Here is an 8,411-nt window from a genome sequence, read left to right on the forward strand (position 1 = left end):
TTGTAGAACTGGGGAAAGGTGCAGAAAAGGTCAACTGAAATAATCAGGGGGGAGCGCTATGCCTTTTATAGAGGGGAAAACAGACTAAACCCCAATAACGCTGCATTAGTAAGGGAGGCTCAGAAAAAATATATGGCTGTTTGTACTTCCAGCCTGCAGTTTCTGTTTGCGATAAGAAAGAGAGCCACTTCAAAAAGAGTCCCAAAATTGTAGTTAAATGGAAAAGCAAGAATCTGCTTTCACCTTTGAATCGGTATGGGCAATGGTTTAGTGGTCCAGGCTCATGGGGGTGGGGTGGGCGCAAATCCCCATTGCCTGCAAGGTCCCTGTCTCAAGCATGCTAGAGTTACCTAATTGCCATGAAAGAGGAACTTTTTGCCACTGTTATGTTCTGAAGCTAAGCATTTGAGAACATGGGAAATAAATGGTGCTTCAGTTTCAAGGGAACAGTGCGCAAGTTCTGCTACGTACAATGGAGCTTCAAGGGAAACACACCTTAAGTCATTCGGAAAGAAGATATTGGAGCATTCCAAATCATTTGCCCACGTACATGTACAGAAAATATTAGATATAGGTGAACAGCAACACATGGAGATCTGCATGGATGGTTGCAATGCATCCCTGAATATTATCCCTGAATACTATTGCATAATTTTAAAATTATTGTGTAAATTTGTTGTTGTTGTTGTTGTTAAAATTTGTATACCGCCATGTAAGGTAAAGGACCCCTGGATGGTTAAGTCCAGTCAAAAGCGACTATGGGGTTGTGGCGCTCATCTTGCTTTCAGGCCGAGGGAGCCGTTATTTGTCCATAGACCGCTTTCTGGGTTATCTGGCCAGCATGAATAAACTGCTTCTGGCACAATGGAACACCGTGACAGAAAGCAGAGCACAGAAATACTGTTTATCTTGCTGCCGCCTATTTATCTACTTGCACCGGTGTGCTTTCAAACTGGTAGGTTGGCAGGACCTGGGACAGAGCAATGGGAGCTCACCCCATTACAGGGATTAAAACCGCCGACCTTCTGACCAGCAAGCCCAAGAGACTCAGTGGTTTAGACCACAGCGCCACCCACGCCCCACCGCCCTGTACCCACAGGTCTCAGGGTGGTTAACAGGAAGGTTGTTTAGAAGGTTGTATAATCTAAGAAAGGGTGAGGCTATGACTTATATGAAGGGACCTTTCATGTCTGAATTTGCCACCACATTTACTGGGTGTAATCAGGTATGGGAAGTATTTACCATGAACAACATATGCTACTCAGCTTTGAGTTTGTTATTTTTTTAAAAAGGTGATTTCTCTGGAATAATTGGATTTGCGAAGGATAATGCACTAAAAGACAAGTCTGCTTTTGATGCACAGTTTAAGATTATTGATGAATGACAGCACTCTGGGAATACCAGACACAATATTGACTGATTAGCTATTTTATGCAATTTGCACCCATCACTATTTACGCTGAAGTGGCGGCAGGTGGGGGAAAGGAGAGGGAACACTGCAAATAAAGAGGCAACAATGGGGCGAGGCTGGAAGTGAAAGTGGGGAAAGGAAGAAGATAGCGCAAGTGACATAAAAGGTGTCAACAGTTTGACCGAGCTAGATCACAGGGTTAAAGCATGTGTGCTGAAATAGTCATATGGTTCTTCGAGTAAGCCAGTAGGATCAGGTAACAGAAGCTGGGGAGGAAGGAGCATTATCCTCTAAACTAGCATGCTACCCTCTGTTGTGGTGAAGGAACAGCACCAATGTTCATGTAAGATCCAGCAGCCAGTCTGGTTGGCTTCTGTACATGGAGCCGGGGGCACTGTAATTTGGAGATGTGGCAGAACCATCACACAAGCCCTTCATTAGACACCGACTTATTCATCCTTGGATTTCCTCGACTCATTTTCCAAAGACACCATTTTGGCTGTGCTTGCTAGCCCAGTTTTCCATCCCAGTTCTGCTGCAACTGCACCCAGGAATCAGATCTCTGTTCAGTATAAGTAATTTAATTGACACAGAAATGGGAAAAGTATGTGTATATCATGAAGGTTTTAAAAAGAAGAAGGAAAAAAAAACACTTTCTCCTAATTGTGATTTCCTCCAACTGATTACTGTTGACACAGTTTGATTGATCTGAGCCACCCTTCTCAACCTGATGCAGCGTGTGTGTGGGATCTGGGGTTCTTCAGCAAGGCAAATCCAGAAGAAACCTATTCTGAAAGCCTCTCCAAGCTGAGCCCCAGGAGCTGCCAAGTCTCACCCTGTGATTTTCTGTTTCCCAGTAACAAATGACTTATTGGCTTTGGTGGCTCTACAGCTGAGTACACAGCTCCCAAACATGAAAAAGATGTATTTCATTTGAACTAGCCACCCTCTCCCCATCCCACCATGGATTTAGCATTACTCTAAGCACTTTTCAGTTTTTGGAACATAACAGCAGCCCTGCAGGATAAAATCCAAGTCTCATCTTCCCTTAGCACCCTCTCCTTTCCACTGTGACCAACTAGATGTCTCTGGAAAGCCTACAAAGGGGGGGGCTCACTGTAGTAGCCCCCTCCCACTTGTGGTACCCAGCAACTAGTATCCAGAGGCATGTTGGGTGGGTGTGTTGGACATTTACTGGTGGAAGAAGACATATGGCTACTGTTGTGCTGAGAAATGAATACCTGAGACCACTCCACACCTTTTCTCCTTTTGTATGTGGACAAATGCCCTCTTCAAAAGAGTTTGCAAATGAGCTCACTCTGAAATATAGATGGACGGATGGGAAGATAATCTTGCATTTCACAGAGTGGTGGGAAGTTTAAGTGGCTTCCTTTTTACAAAGCAAGTTCTCCTCTGAATAGTTGGTGTTTTTCAAACATACAAGTTCAGCAGAGTGGCAACCTGGTGGGCACTTGTAGCCTCGGTCCTGTATACCTGAAGGAGCGCCTCCACCCCCATCATTTAGCCCGGACACCGAGATCCAGCGCCGAGGGCCTTCTGGCGGTTCCCTCACTGCGAGAAGCAAAGCTACAGGGAACCAGGCAGAGGGCCTTTTCGGTAGTGGCGCCCGCCCTGGGGAACGCCCTTCCATCGGAGGTCAAGGAGATAAACAACTACCTGACATTTAGAAAACACCTAAAGGCAGTCCTGTTTAGGGAAGTTTTTAATCTGTGATATTTTAATGTATTTTGGTATTTGTTGGAAGCTGCCGAGAGTGGTGGGGGAAACCCAGCCAGATGGGCAGGGTAATAATAATAATAATAATAATAATAATAATAATAATAATAATAATACTGCAATCTTGAGCCAATGTTTTAGTGCAGCCCACCATGCCTTTGTTGAAATTGGGCATTCACCCGTTTCTAGCAGGAGTATGGAATTTTGAACACAATTGGGCACCTGAAGCAAGGATCGAATAAATTGTGCTTGGAAGCCATCTAGCTTGGGCAGGTCCCCACTTTGGGATAATTCACACAGTGATCTACGACATCAATCACTTGCGATCTGCAGTCCATTGGCAGTAGGAGTACAATATGGGCATGTCTTTAAGCCAGCAGCCTATATTCAAAACTTGACAGTGCCAAACTACCGAAGGCTGTTCACAAAAGCAAGACTGAATGTTTTCCCCTCTGCAGTGCTGGAGGGCAGGATGAGAGGAGTACCCTACCAGGAAAGACTGTGCTCGTGCACCCATGATGTAGATTCTGTAAAACACATTGTGCTGCACTGTGGGAAGTTTGAGCAAGCTAGGGCTGAAGTGATTTCACCCCTGCTAGCCTTGCTCCCAGGAAAATCAGAGGATTTCTATATCAGGTTCCTATTGGAAGACTGGTCAAATGCCAGAACACTAGCAGTGGCAAAGTTTTTATCGGTGGTCACAAGAACTAATGTTTCCTATTCCGAATTTGAGTAAGATGTCTGAGTGGTTTGAGGGCGGGGTGTCCCAGCTGTGTATCGCTTGGTAATGAATTGATGGGTCTATGGACCGTAATAAAGATTGTTGTTAATAATAATACAGAGTATTGACATTTCCCCATAATTACAGCTTGGAATACACCCACCCCCCTGCCACCAACTGCCCCCACCCCACAAGGCTCCTTCTGTGACAGTCAGTGTGGTGTAATGGTTAGAGTGCTGGACTGGGACCTGGGAGATCAGGGTTTGTTTGAATCCCCATTCAGCCATGAAGCTCACTGGGTGACATTGGGCCAGTTAATGCCCCTCGACCTAACCTACCTCACAGGCTTGTTGTGGGGAGAAAATGGGGAGGGGGAAACCATGTACACCAATTCCAGCTCCTTGGGGGGGGGGGGAGGTGGTATAAACATGTAAGAAATAAACAGAGAGAGAGAGTGTGTGTGTGTCAGTGACCTGCAAAAACATCAGACTTCTTTCTCATTTGCTGGCTGCATTGTAGCTCTTTTTCTCCCCTGAGCAGGTAAGAAGTGTTAAATAGGTAGTTACAACCAACAACCAACCATCAATGTTCATGGAATGAAGCATCTTTCAGCAGCCATTAAATTCTGAAGAGGCACTTTGTATGACCATAATCGTTCTATTTCCCAGCAACCCTTTCCACTGGAACCAAGAAGAAATGGCTATGCTTTGTGGTTTGCTGTGAAATTCTGCACTGTGCATGGCACAAAGCACACAACGGCACCTTCTGATGGATTGTTATGGATAGTTTTAAACTACAAATGTTTCAGAGCAGCTTTAGGTATCTGAAAATCTCTACCAGACAATGTGCAATTCATTATTCCCTGTTTAACAAGTTTCACGCTGGGGAGAAGAAAACATATTTGATGACAAAGCGAGCAACAGGAACCATAAAATGACAAAAGAGTGGAAAGCAAAAGGGAACGAGATTTGTTTGTCCAAACACTTCAGCTGAATCACTTCAATTGACAAATTCATTTAGAGGAAAGAACGAATTTACCAATGAAGCAGGGAGACGGCCAACTGGCGCTCACGAATGCAGAGTTATCATTCCAACAGAACAAACCAGATTATAAATGCTTTGTAAACATGTTTTATTTGGGGGTCACACACATTCCCTTTCTAGAGGATTCATGTCCTGAGAAGACCACCACCTTCCATTCCTCCAAAACAACTGTGTCATTAAAATGTACGGTACAACTGCCTCACCTCCATGGGAGATGGACACAATTTTGAATGGTAAAGGAAATGTTCAAAGCATTTCAACCCCCAAATGAATAACTATAAGCTCTCAAGAAGTGCTAAATGATATGAGGCACAGTTGTTTGGCCCTTACTCCAAGGTTTTCTTTAAGCAGGAAATGAAACACAGCCTTGTTGGAGGGGTGGGGTTGGGAATTGTGTTAAGAGTGACGGCAATAGCAAGGGAAAGGGGCTGATAATTAACTCATTCTCCATTCACTGTCTGCCCACTCAGGGCTTTTCCACACCTCTGTTTGCTGCACTGCTTCCCCTCCAGAAAATCATTGGTTTACTGCTGAATCATACCAAATGGTAGTTGTGTTTTCCATGGAAGAGATCTCTGTTTGTTCTGATTTTGAAGAGGATGTTGTGAAGCTCCAGAGGTCTCTCCATCAAATGAAACTGACCACAAAGGATGGGAGGACAGGACATTCTGCCTGCGCTCAAAATCCTTGTTAGAAACAGTTTCCAACATGCCTGCGTTAGTGTTAAGTCATTCCATTGGCCTTTTCAAAATACTGCATAAGTAATAGATGGTGACACACAACCAGCTCCTTGAGGTTCTCTCAGTTATCAAGACAACCATCGACCTCTCCTTGAATTAATAAATAGTTCTGCTTTGCACATCTCTTTGGCAATTTAATCCCAATATGCAGAGGTTTGTTTTTTTTTTTGTCCAGGAATTATTTTTGTGATGACACTTTTCTGCAAATCTCTCCATTTTTTCAGAAGTAGTATGCTAACAATCATAGCAGGTCTGAAAGATATTACAGCATTCAGATATTAGACTCCTGCAAGGAAGATACTCAAAAGGGTTTCTAAGGATCGACCAGGAAATTGCCATTTAAGGGAGTAAATTATGCATTCTCTAAATTGCTTGATAGAACCTACAGTTAAAACACACACACACACACACAAACACTCAAAGGCAAGTAAGAATACACACCACTCTGCCCTCTTAGTTACTTGAAGGTAAGAACAAGCAAGGGACAACTCCCCCCCCCACCCGGGAAAAAAAAACCAAGACCCTAATATTGTGTTCAGAGTTTTAGGTGGCATAATAAATATATCATCATATGGGTTATAGAGGAAAGTAAATTCATTTTACTCCCCCCCACCCAAAGTCCCTGGATTGAGTTGTCTGCAATTTTGCAGTCTTCACCACTCTGGCTGGGCTCCTGTGGCTGCAAAGTTTATCCACTTCTGCCAAATGTCAAAAAAAGTGATAGCTGTTTTTGTATTTTGAGAAAGTTCATTTTACACAGAGCAGGTCAGAACAGAACCACAGATCAAAGCAGACAGGGGGGTTCAGAATCAAATCAGAATTTTAAAAAATGTGCAGGTATAAGGTGGTTCTTGGAGCTGGCACACACCCCTAGAAGTAAATATTTATCTACAAAATTTTATATTCAGTGTCACTTAAAATTTGGTCATCAACAGTTTATGAGAGTTCATATTTGATGCCCATGAAAAATCAAAGTAAACAAAAAGACTCCAAGTAGAATTTCCTACTAGTTAATGGACAAAGAAATCTGAAATTTTGACCACAGTGTCAACAATGATTTAAGGAACAATATAAACCTACAACAATACACTTTGCCTACTCTGACCTCAAAACCCTACCTTTCTCTTTTGAGGAATGTTGATGTGAGTTTTAGGATATGCCCTTACCTAGGATGGCCATGTGGCCTGTGTTACAGAGGACAGTCCTCTATTGAAGTGTCATGCGCTCATCAACCTGGACATCAGAATATACAGGGCACTTGGTCACAGTCTTAGACTACAGTAACTCTTTCTAAATTTGCCTTTATCAATATGTATTTGCTTATTCACATTCTCCTCTTTTTTGGGTGCTGTGCAAGTAGACACCCTACCTTGACCAGATCTTAAAAGCGGCAAAACTCCAAGAGAAGGATTCAGCAATCCCAAACAGACATCGGGGACTTTCGGTTTGCAAAACAACTGCAAGGCTGGAGGGAATCTCTTATGCATTCTTAAAATCCAGTAGCAGCACAAAAAGAAAATGGACTTGTGATCGTTTGAGGAGAATAGCTAGGGTTGCTGAATAATTTAGTTACGAGCAGGTTTTCTCAGCAGTTTCATCCCCTTTACACTAATGTGGGTTGTTTATAAAGAATGAAGCAAACACCGATAATTTCCTAGTAGGTTTAATAGCTGGGAAAGTGTTTCTTTCCTTCGGAAGAACATAATAACAGGTTTGCTGAGTCAGGCCAAATACTCATCTAGTCCAGCATCTTGTTTTCAATGTGGCCAATCAGATACTCATAAGCAGGGCATGAGTGCAACAACATACTCCTTACTTTTGCCCTCCCCCAGCAGCTGGCATTCAGAGTTTACCCCGTTCTTTTACCTTCTCTGTATAGTGGTACCTCGCAAGACGAATGCCCTGCAAGACAAATTTTTCACAAGACGAATGCGTCTTGTGATCTGTTGGTGACTCGCAAGATGAATTCGTTTTGCGAAAAATTCGTCTTGCGAATTGCGGTTTCCCATAGGAATGCATTGAAATTTAATTAATGTGTTCCTATGGGCAAAAAAAGAAATTTCAATGCATTCCTATGGGAAACCGCGATTCACAAGATGAATTTTTCGCAAAACGAATTGACTCGCGGAACGAATTAAATTCGTCTTGCGAGGCACCACTGTACTGAATTTTAGATTCTAATCATCTTGGGACAGTGACCTGTTCTCTCGTACTTTGCAAAGTGCCGCACATGTTGATATAGCAAAGGTAATTCTCACAATATCATTTTTAGCACAACACGTTGCAATCAAGTTGGCTCACACATCCAACTGGGTTATCAAGTAGTGAGAAGAAACTGAGCTATGTGTGAATGTGTGCGTGTGTGAACCAGAATATGTCTACCCAGATTGAGAGTGGAAGCTTAAGACAGACATCCCTGCAGACACAACTAGGTGCAAGACAGAATCATCCCTGTTAAATGCAATGGCAAGTGATTAAGGAAAGAGGACATCTAATTCCATTTCTCTTTCTAAAAGACAAAGGGGGGGTGAGGCTGAGGTGCACTTTTCCCCCCTTTTAAGGGTGGTGATGGGGAGAGAATTACTAAGATAGCAAAACATTTGCAAATATCAAACTCTCCCGTGAATAATGAGAGGCCTTTGGAGGGCTTTTGTGTGGTACTTGATTCTGTCAAAGAACAAAATGTGTGGCACACATTTGCAATGTGTGGCATATAAGTTTAAGAGCTGATAACTCCCAAAGGGCCCTGCTTGACAGT

This window comes from Zootoca vivipara, chromosome 15, assembly GCF_963506605.1.
Source record: "Zootoca vivipara chromosome 15, rZooViv1.1, whole genome shotgun sequence".
Taxonomy (NCBI): domain Eukaryota; kingdom Metazoa; phylum Chordata; class Lepidosauria; order Squamata; family Lacertidae; genus Zootoca; species Zootoca vivipara.